This window comes from Silene latifolia, chromosome 9, assembly GCF_048544455.1.
Source record: "Silene latifolia isolate original U9 population chromosome 9, ASM4854445v1, whole genome shotgun sequence".
NCBI lineage: Eukaryota > Viridiplantae > Streptophyta > Magnoliopsida > Caryophyllales > Caryophyllaceae > Silene > Silene latifolia.
In genome coordinates, this window is record NC_133534.1 from 222415336 (window position 1) to 222427391 (window position 12056).

Consider the following 12056-nt stretch of genomic DNA (forward strand, 5'->3'; position numbering starts at 1 on the left):
GCCTAAAATGTGTGTTGAAAACAGATGCCGAGACCCACAGTTGGTATCCGTCAAAGTAAGAGGGGGAGGGCTAATGAGCCTGAGGTTGGTGAAGGGAGTCAGAGACCTACGGTCCCACCTGTGCCCGAGTACCCTACCATCGTATTTGCTGATTTCAAGCAAAGAGATGCTTTTTTTGAGTTACAGAAACGTCGTTTGAAACCAATCCGCTGTGTTGACACCACACTCTTAGAGGACCTAGGGGTTGAGATGGATGTGAGGCATATTTTTGAGACTTTGGGTTTGACTGGGTTGTACCGTCTTAGGAAACATTCTTATGCTTTCTTAACTTTGGAGTTCATGAGTTCTTTTCTTTATGATGCGGCGGAAAAGACCGTCGAATTCCGTCTCATGAACACTAGTTTCCTCTTGACCATGGATATGTTTGCCACCCACCTTGGCCTTGCCCGACCGGAGAAGGGAGCCCTTAGGGATATCCGAACTGAGTGTGGAGCCAGTAGTTTTATGCCTTGCTTTACCGGTAAGAACGCCACCACCTCTAGCAACATGTTGATTAATGATGTCCAACACATCACTTTGAAGATATTTCTTTGTGCCCTGACTTGTTTACTCTACGACCGGAGGGATGTGAGTAAGCTTAACTCACATGAGGTGATGTTGCTTGTTGCCTACCTTAACCCCACCCGATCCCCGAGAGTCTCTTTCAGTGCCCCGACCATAGTATGTGCTAGCCTAGCTTTGATGGCCTCATCTGACACCCGTTTCTTGAGTTGTGTTGCCATTGCCACACGGTTGGCGGAGCGGTTGACCACCTTTGAGGCCTCCTCGACCTATACACCTTTGGCCCCGTCGGTGCCTACCTTGGACCATGAGTACTTTCTCGACTAGAAACGGTTGAGGACTTTGGCGGGTGGTGGGTTGGCCTAGAGAGTTTGGGGGATGAGTTGGATGAGGATACCTGCCCCCGGACACCTTCCCGTGATCGAGCCTTTACCAGTGGCAGTAGTGACAGCAGATTCTGATGATGAGGATGTGACACCTCCATACTCCAAGTGCCTTACCAGGACCACTTAAGGTATGAGAACGTCACCATCTCGGTTACCCGAGGCAATGATACTCAAATAGACAATAACGAAACGTATTTAAATGATAATAAAGTTTAATTGATACAAGCCAAACTCCAAAAACTATTAAAAGGAAATACAAGGTTCTCAAAACTGACAACTACTAAACAACTACAAAATGTTCGACACAGCGGAAGACTTCTAAAACTGCAACGTGATGACTCATCCCAGCTATCTCATGCGCATCGTCTCATACTTTCTCAATAACTGCTCACCACCCCCGAATGGATCACCACAGTTTTTAAAACATTTAAACGGGGTTAGTACTTATTACACAAAAACAATAGCCACAATGAAACAAGAACACAAACAGTTCAAAAAGCTCAAACCAATCTCCAATCTCCAGTCTCCAACTCCAATCTCCACACAACTGACTACACACCAAAGTGTGTAGCCCTGCCAGAGTACCCATCGCAACAAGTACTCCACGCCGCCAGTGGGGGACCGCAGCCGTACCCACCAAATCCCCGCTCATCTCCATCGAGCGATAAACCCAAGTTTCCTTAATGTGCACATCCCCTCTTGTGGCGGGTTCCACAGAGGGCGAACCAAGGGCGTGAAGCCACTCCCGCAAGTAACTTCACTCAGCCAGGGACGTGCCCCAAAGATCACAGAGAGCTATATAACAACAATTATACTACACCATCAACAACCACCAAATCAGAATCCAAGGCCAATACAATATACAACAACAACAGTAATCACCAACCACACTTATGTAAATAATACTTTGTAGGGAAAACCTTACCTGGAACAGCAATCACCAAGATCGTCAAAATCAGCTAATCAACATCGTCCTTCATTGAAATTACTTCCTATCAAACATACAATCATACAATCACAATCTAACATCAATAATACTCCCCAAAACCCCCAAATTACCCAATTAGGGTTTCAACCAACTTTAACAAAACATTATAAAAATTATATAAAAAGCTTACCCTCGACACAAGGATCACAACGGCGTAAAGAACAAGATGATCCGACACTCCTAGCCTTGGGGATTTGTTAACAATGCGAGGAACACACTTACGTAACTTCTTTTCTTCTCAAAAGGGGTTTTTAGAATGATAAAAGAGATTAAGAAAGATAACGGAGGCTTTATATACTAATCCCGCATTATTAACAAAACCCGTCAAAATCACCCGTAAAACACACTTACTCGATCGAGTAAGTGACATACTCGATCGAGTGTCCCTTACTCGATCGAGTGCTACACGTACTCGATCGAGTACCCATCAAGCAGACTACTATTTCGTATAAAAACATACTCACTCGACAGAGTAAGTATCACTCGATAGAGTACCCATAGACATAGAAAACCGTAGTATTACAGAGGAGGAGGTCCCTACTCAGTAGTTTTACCTCATTGATACTGATATTTTGGAGGTGATGCCTAAGCCGACAAAGAGGGATCATGCTAGACCCGAGGATAGACAGACGAGAGTGGGGAGCGGACCACGACGGGTGAGGGAGATGATGGCTGAGACCCAGCCAGAGCAGCATGTGCCTCCACAGCATCAATTTCCCAGCTATCCTTCCTTCTTTAGTCCCGAGATGAGGGTGAGTGAGCTCACGGAAAGAGTGTCTGCCACCCTGACACTCCGGAACCTCCATGAGATGGCTTATGTTCAGAGCATCGGGACTGAGGCGGCTCAGCCGGTGTGGTGGAGGGGTATTGAAGATGACAGCGGGGTATTTCATTCCTTTGGCATGGAGCGGTCTACTTGGGGAGAGCCTCCGAGTTACCTCTATGGATGCTTGGATCCATGGCGAGTGGGAGCATATTTCGGCGTTGGTGGCATTGCAGGTGAGGGTACAGCTAGAGTGGGCATGTCCGGAGGCGGTGGTGGCCATGAGATGATGGATGAGCAGACCTTGGAGTAATGATGCTCCTTTTCTTTCTGTCTTGATTGCATGGATTTGTAGTATTTAGTACTTGTTTTCGTTAGTACATTTGTTAGACCTCGGTTTGTATTTTGGCCATAAGGTCGCATTTTGGTTGTTTTTCAGACTTATTATGCAGGCTGCTAGTGTCGGGAATGAAGTTTCGACTTATGTACGTTTTTCCTTGGTCGCTCAAGGTACTCATTTAGGGATATCGACCTGTGGCTACTCGATCGAGTGCCCTTCACTCGATCGAGTAACTGCCGGAGGGGTTTAAAGTTGCATTCTGATCTCGACGTACTCGATCGAGTAGCTGATGAACTCGATCGAGTAACGTCAACTTGATCGAGTAACTCACTAGCTCGATCGAGTGCCCCTGTAGGATGGTAATTCCGTTTTAAAATGTGTTTGTAGCTTCGCGTTGCTGATTCTTGTGATAGAGTTTCTCGTTTTGGGTGGGTGACATCATTGACGAGTATCAAGTATGGTATACGGTTGTGAATATTTGTGTGGTTTATACAAGTTAATTGTTGTTTATATAATTTCGCATGCTAAACCGTATAACCTCAGGTAATACAGAGTATAATGGTTATAATTCTTGTGGCATAATTTGTATGGTCGCATAAGCAATTAATTGATGACATGGATAATAGTTGATGACAGGATGTCCGTTATGTTGTTCACTTTGCCGACAGTTTCATATATATGAGTCATATTTATGTAATGTCAATGAAGTATCATGGTTGATATGAGTCCAAATGTATAATGTGATTTGTTCGTAATGTCAATGTGGAATAAGAATTTGTCGCTTGGTGTAATCGTTAAAGTTGTTTGATGGTGAAATTCGGGGACGAAGTTCCTTTTTAAGAAGGGAAGAGTAATTTCGCATGAGAAAATGACGTAATTATGGCAATCTTATAGTACTTTTATGATAATTTTATAGTATTTTAAATGGTTGGGAAATTTCGTAGTGGTTATTGTATAATTGAGTGGTAGTTTGCAATTGTTGAATAAATTAGCATGTTGTTGTATCTTGTTTTCAAGTAATTGTTCACGATGTTGTCATGTAATTGAATGTTAGTGTTTAAATAATAGAATTATTGTTGCACGATTGAGTAATAGAGATGAGTTAAAAGAATTAATATAAATGAGTGGAATGAATGATATGTTGTTGTGTATCAGTAATAGAATTGTTGCTTTTGCGTGTTTTGTAACTGATCGTTGTTGGCAAGTAATTGAAGAGGGAATAGACTGATAGTTGTGTTGGTTTATATTTGAGTAATAACATGAGATGAGTGCAAGTGATAGTCGAGTTGGTTGTTCTTTTATACAATGCGTACTTGATGCTTTAAATAGGCAGGTTGGTGATTTGATAGGATGTCTTGTTGTGTAATGTGTGCTAAGGTAGATGATGATGATGGTTGATGAACATTCATATCGGGGTGGTAGTCCTAAACAGTTGTGTTGGCCTGGGTCGGATGGATAGTGGTAGTTCGCCTGGGTTCCTTTGAATTTGCGTCGTAGGGGAGGATGAGTCGAACTTCAAGGGCGAAGTTCATTTTAAGGGGGGAAGACTGTAATACCCGTTCTTTTAGGGACCCGTTGACTGAACTTAGACACCTGTCTTAACCTTCGGAAACCTTAAGAGGGATGACTTGTGACGATGTGAGTCTTTGAGTGCATGTTACTCGATCTATCTGAGGCTACTCTATCGATTAGCTTGGGAGCTCAATCGAGTAGATGCTACTCGATCGAATAAGTGCGTTACTCGATCGAGTAACGGGTTTGCAGCGGGGAATTATAAATCGTATAATCGTAAAACCTAAATCATTTTCTCATTTCTTCCAAAACCTAAATGCCGTCATTTCACTTCTCCTCCACCTTGGTTCACCTCCTTGAGGCCTTTGTGAGTGTTACACCATAGGGTATGGGATGCTTGAGTCGGGTAGCGGTCTTGACGCCGGATTACTTTGTATAAGTATGTTGTCATCATCATCATCGTCATCCTTGTTTTCAGTTATGGTTGTGGTAGTAGTAATAGATGGTTATGATGGTTGTTGTAGGTGGTTTTGCTGGTTGCTTGTTATCTTGTGATCGGATGCGGAGTCGCTGCGGTTTTCTAAAGGTAGGTTCGCCTACTCAGTACTGTTGATGGTCTAGAGGGTCTTTTGTTGATGCATAATTAGATTGGTGTCATTATTGATGATCGGTTGTAGTAGTTGATTATCATTGTGTTGAAATAGTAGTTGGTGATTGTTGTTTGTATAGCTGATTGTGATTGTTGTCTGCGGTTCTCGAGGTGCGTCCTCGGCTGAGTGGAGTCACTTGCGGGAGTGACTTCACGCCCTTGATTCGCCTTCTGTGGAACCCGCCACAGAAGGGATGTGCATATTAAGGAACATGGGTTTATCGCTCGGATAAGATGAGCGGGGCTTAGGTGGGAACGGCTGCGGTCCCCCAATTGCAGGACTTGACCTTCGGGCAGTCAGAGGTGTGTGGTTGGTTGGAGGAGCTGGTGTGTGTGTGTATTGCTGTAATTGTGTTGAGTCGGCTTTTGTATTGGTTACTTCAGTTACGGACCTTTTGTGGTTTTGTTGTGTTGTCTCTTTGTTGTATGTCTGCCGTGATCCACTATGGTGAGCAGTCAGTCTTAGCAGGTTGATGTATGGATCTTAGCTGGGTGATTGGAGGGACGCGTCTACCCCGAGTCATGGTAGAGATAGCTTCACATAGTTGATAGTAGTCTGGAGTTGTATCTTTTATATCATTGGTTGGTTTTAAATCACTTGTAATTATATAATTGTTCTTTTGTCGACATTTGTTTATTGCTGACCTTAGGCAATCGAGATGGTAACGCCTTTATCTACTGGGGATGGTCTTGTTGAGGCTCCTTGGTAGATGGGGGTGTTACAAAAACGAGGCAAATTTGGCAAATGTGAGGTTAGTGGGTAAAACGTAAAGGAAGGGTCACCTCTTCACATGCGTCACCACCACAAACCGAGTGTATACAAGCAATAAGCGACAAATTTCATGCTTATGCAATTTGATGTTACATGCCATGTAAGGAGTACTACTCACATCCTAAATGAAATCAATCATGAATGTCATTGGTTTATGAAACTCTAAACCTTAGAATGTATAAGTGATGAATAAGAATTATGGTTTGTATACAACATAAAATATAACAGACTAGCAAACGGAATATTCTCATAAAATAATAAAATACTATACAAGAATATACTTGCAGTGAAAAATACAGACATAGACATACAATCTCGTTTTAACTAGTCAGTTATACGGTTTAGAAATATTTATGATAGTTTAGGTGCCACCGATTAAACCAATTTCCAACCGCAAAGTCTCAAAACGTTCTCTAGCTAACGCCTTTGTCAAAATGTCAGCCCATTGTTTTTTAGTATTACAAAATTCATGTTTTATGTTGCCCTTTTCTACTTGGTCTAGTAAGAAATATGTCTAATATCTATATAACTGAGAACTTACCAATGCAGCAGTTGTAATACTACGGATTTTATTAAGCTAAGTACTCGACCGAGTAGAGCCTACTCGGCCGAGTAGTGCTAAATGTGTGTTCTGTTTAGCTTCTGCCGAGGAATAATCGGCCGAGTATGATGAATACTCGATCGAGTAGAGGATACTCGACCGAGTACACTATATACTCGACTGAGTATCCGGTCTGGCGTGTATTTATTCAGCGGTTTGAAGCGGGAGTTTTTAAGGATTCACTACTACAAATACAGGCTATAACAACGGTCACAAACCGTTGTTGTATAAAAAAGCGGACGTTGTTAAAGCGTCCGTTGTAAAAGGTTTTAACAACGGCTGGTTTTCTTAAGGAAACCGTTGTTAAAAATATTAACAACGGTTTTAAGTATAAAAACTCGTTGTGGAAAGTGTGACTCAATTTTGGGGGGAAAGTTATAACAACGGGTTTTAATATACAAAACCGTTGTTATAACTAAAGACAACGGGTTGTTTGTAAATAACCGTTGTTGTTTGTTCTTAAAAAATAAAAAAAAATTAAATTAAATATTACTAGATGCATGCATAATTACGGCCCGTTAGAATTCCGATGCATGCATTATTACCGACATCCTTTGTACATATGAACGGATAATATGGAATGAGAAGGGTTAGTAATAAGATTTGAAGCAACATTGAGAGATATGATGATGATTATGGCACAACTTCCTAACATATATATTAATTAAAAAACAACTCAACCCACACATTGCTTAGTATAAATACATTGCATTATCTCAACTAACATTTCCATTATCTCAATATATTCATCTCCAAACCCTAACTGCTAAAACAAACTCTACTTAATCTTTCAAAACAAACTCCAAAAACTCCAACAAAATGAATGATTTCATCCTTAAGACTCTTACCATGATCGAGAACAACAACGGCTTCATCCGCCGGTTCCTCCATATTGAGGAAAGTTTCAGGAGCTACCTTGCGGATGCTCGATCCGCATCAAGCACGCCAAAGAAGATGGCTTGACGGAGCGACAACGATTGCGGCTATATGACGATATAGCAATCGCTGAACGGAACCTCCAAATAGCCAAGGAGGAGAGGACGGATACGATAGAGCGGAATAAGATCCTCTATGAAAATATAAGAATTGCATTTTTATATATGTAATTTTTTTTTAATTTATGTATATATATATATATATATATATATATATATATATATATATATATATATATATATATATATTAATTATGTTTGTGGACCATGGAAAAACGCTCCACTCAAATGCTTTTTCAAAACATTTTTAATTTTAAAAGAGTCGCCACTAAATTTTTAAATGGAATTTAGAAACCAATTTTAGAGATTTGAATTCGTGTGACTTTACGTGTTAGGAAGTTAATTTAATTTCATTAAAACAACACCCAACCCCGCCCGTTGCAATAACGGTCTCTACTAGGTGAAAGATGGCTATTTTGGAAAGATATCACATGCGTATGCAACCATTGAATTTAAATCCTATCATGCGAATTTCATTCTAAGTCGTTTAAAATGCGTTTAACTTCGTCGAAGTGGTTTAGCATGTGAGGTTCATTGATTAAACTAGAAAAACACATCCAAAGAGAGGGATAGGAAGGCTTACGCTTAGCATAAGATGTATTAACAAACATTAGTGGTTAGCTCATACATACAATATAAATTATAAATAACGTAAATTAAAATCTAAAACATAAACTAATTAAACTAAGGATTAATCAAACAAAGTCAAACAAGGAAGCAAATTAAAACACAAAACCTGGAAAAACCCGTGCACTGCACGGATCTGAAATTTTCGAAATATGTCAGAATCGACCCGTGCACTGCGCGGGTTTTGAATTAATACATTGCTAATTACGAAATAAATACTAAATCAATGCAATAAATTACGAAAATCTACCTAAATTAAAATTACAAATTATAGGTCTGGAAAATCATAAAAAATCAATTTTTATATGGTTAAAAATAAATACACATAAATTAAATAAACTCGATTTATTAAATTGCCCTATTCCAACACGAGGATATGTAAATGAGACGGGGTGTATGACCGACCGATGTGGCGGATTTCTTTCCCATCTCAAGTCAACGCGGGTGCCGGAATGGTACTTTAACTCATACTCAAACTATTCTAGTTTCGATATTAGTTAGACGATGTTAGACAATGGTTAGTAAATAAACAATAAAAAAAAGGAAATAAAAAGGAGAGAAGGGAGTTTTAATGCACTCTCAACCTACATGTATCGTTGACACCGTCTTGGGTCGTAATCGATCGTAGATTTTATCTCGAGGGGCCGTCGTCGACGAAGATAATTGAAATTGAATTTTGAAATCACGAAACAAACACGTTCAAAAGGCAGACTTGAGCAGCGATTTTCAATCGCTCACCACGACTTCGTTTCTCAACGATTTTTCAAACCGAAAGATGTTTTGGAAACTAGAAAGACTGAGTTTTGTGAATATGGAAACAAACCTGAAGTTTTAATGGGATTTGTACACGAGAATCAAGGCCAAAGACCACGACAGAAACTCGAAAACAAGATTTGTGTCCTTGTTTTCGAGCGGCTGTCACGGCTTTAGTTTAGGGTTTTTTTGGACGATTGATGGTTGTTATTTTCAGTATGTTGTGGGGAGAACTTAGAGGAATGAATGTATGGTGAAGGAGGAGTATTTATAAGGAGTTTCGAAGGGTAGAAGTAGGGCAACAAGCAGTCGGGCTCCCTTTGCATAGCTGTTGTCCATCAGCTAATTCGTGGCGTTTTTAGGGTTTGTATGGGGGTTTTCTTGGTGGTTAAGCTAAGGTAATATGGGTAGGATATTAGGGTATGGTGTAGGGTTAATGGGCACGAGTTTGGTAGCTGTTTGGAGCGGGTTTTGGGCTCGGGATTGAGCACGCAAAACAGGGAGGCTGCTTGTGTTGCGGGCTGTTTGTGGAGTATTTGGGACGGGAATTGGAATGGGTTTTGTGGTGTTCTAGGTGCTGGGTTGTTGTGGGTAATGTGGAGCGCGGGTTGGTGGTGATGGGTTGCGGGTTTGGACCAAGTTTGAGTTAGTTTAGAAGGGCTTTCGATGGGCTATACAAACACGGGTAAAGGAAGGAATTGGGCTGTGTTGGGGAGTGTTTAGGACGAGATTTGGGTGTGGATATGGGGGTTCGAACTGGGGTTGGATGGGTAGAGGCCTAGGTTGGTTAGTGTAATCGAGATTCGTGCCAACTCGTAAAGAAAACGGGCTAAAAAACCGAGCTAAAATCGAGCTCCAAAACGCGTGGTTGAAACGAGTTTTAAATTTTCAAATTCGATTTTTCAAATCAATTAACACATTAAAATAAATGATTTTTCAAATCAAAAAATATATTTTATTTTCAATAAAATAAATTTAAGAAAATAAATTCAAATTAAAATAATAAAATGAATTCACTTAAAAAAGCTTTAATTTAAATATCATTTAAATTAATAAAATACTCCGTCGACAACGCTCATTCCACATCGTAAAACGAACCCAAATGAATACATGCGTCCTATCATCATCGGGTATTTGTCGGGTTTTCTATAAATTCCAATATCGACAGATATGGGTATCTACAGAGCCCCCACTTTGACTGAGGCTTGGACAAGGCGAAAGTCAAAGTATACCTCAGGTCCCTCTCGACCTGAGGATTCTGCGGGTCGTTTAGAGTCCATTAGACTTGTGTATGTAAGTTCGCCAGCCATAAGAAGAGATCATACCTGAAACTTCGTCGGGGATTGACTCTTGCTTCTGTTGTGTCAAATTATCATCGTTAGTCATCGACCCATAAATTGCATATATGGTGGGTTGAGCCTTATCCTCGGGCGCCTACGTATCCGTTTCTGACGGAATCAAACCCGCGTCGTAGTTCGGCTCGATGGCCTGTAGCTTTCTGCTGCTTCAGCTCGGATGCCAATATCCCATTGTTCATGTGAGTAAAGACAAAACTTGCGCTTTGTTTATCAATTTCGATGTTCTGCCAGGGAGAACGATTCACTTTGGCCCGCGTTTTTGTTGGGGAAATGTCATTTCCGTAGCATTCATTGTCGATCTTTGTTAGGAGGATGCCATCTGTCTGCATTTTGTGGTGGTCTCTGGAGCCGACGGCGACAGAGCCCCCAGTTGGAGCATATTCTACAAATTTAATCATAATATATAGCACGCGATTCACGTAGCGACATTTCGATACTTGAAATGGTCATCGACCGAATTTTGATGGGTCTCTGGAGCCGACGACGACAGAGCCCCCAGTTGAAAGAAAAGGAAAATGGGTTATCGACCCGCAGACATGAACATTGCTTAGAACAGGTGGGTCATTGACCCGAACTTTAAATATCTCGAAAATGATTGGCCTCTTCGAGGCGAGAATTTATTTCAGTTTTCTGGATCCAAATGATTTTTCGAATCAACACATAATTTTATATTCAATAAAATTAATTGCGAAAAATTATTTCAAATTTCTGGAGTTAAATGTTTTTTCAAATCAAAACATAATTTTATTTTCAAAAAAATAATCGCAGAAGTTTATTTCAAATTTCCGGAGTTTCTGACCCGTAACCAATGTGGGCGTAACCCAATAAAATCCGTAAGTGTGTACGAGATGTTAGTTCAACACGGGACGCGCAGGGGATGAGATTGTAAATTAGTCACTTCGGTGCACGAACTATGACAAATTCCGCAAGAGAAAGGAGCGAACAAAACCCGGGACGGATGGGGCCCACTTGGCGCGCCACACGGGCCCTACACGGCCGAAATAGAGGAGGTATGGGACTTGCTTTCTTATTTCAAAAAGCTACCAAACTTCCTAAAGCTAGTAGGCTTCCAAGTTTCCAAATTTCCTAGAAGATTTAGGTTTCCAAAAGCTAAAGGAATTATACTTCCAAAATTCCTCATCTCTTTTCATATATAAGGAAGGGCTAAGGGTTGAGATTTCCCACAATTTCTCAAACAGAAATCTCTCTGCTTAAAAGAATATCTTTCTTAGAAAAAAACTAGTCATGAATTCCCTGTTTGGGACCATGAAGGGATGGGCGACGAAGTCGGGGTTTAGAAATCCAAAATCGAATGCGGCGGGAATTCAACAAATTATTTTCCTGAGGCAAGTCATGATTCAACCCGCATTTCTTAAAGAGTGCCTGAGAGTGTGGGATCCCGAGCATCATGTCTTTGCTTTTCCGGAGGGAGAAATCTGTCCTCTTCCTGACGAATTTACCGTCTTAGGAGGATGGAGGACCACGCAAGAGCCTATGGTTCCCGACTTTGTGTCCAACTGGACCCGAAAATACCGCGAATATCTAAACTTGTCGCGTGATGAAGCCCGTACCATCGTCGATGGTGGAAAGGTGGACCTGCTTGCGCTAGTGCATAAATTCCGGCGTGCGAATGACCCGGATATACCGATAATTTATCGACGCCGCGCCTTTGGCCTCATTCTATTGCATCTTTATTGTTTCGAGAGGGCGATAGAAATTCCATCTTATCGCGGCCAAGCTAGACTAATCCG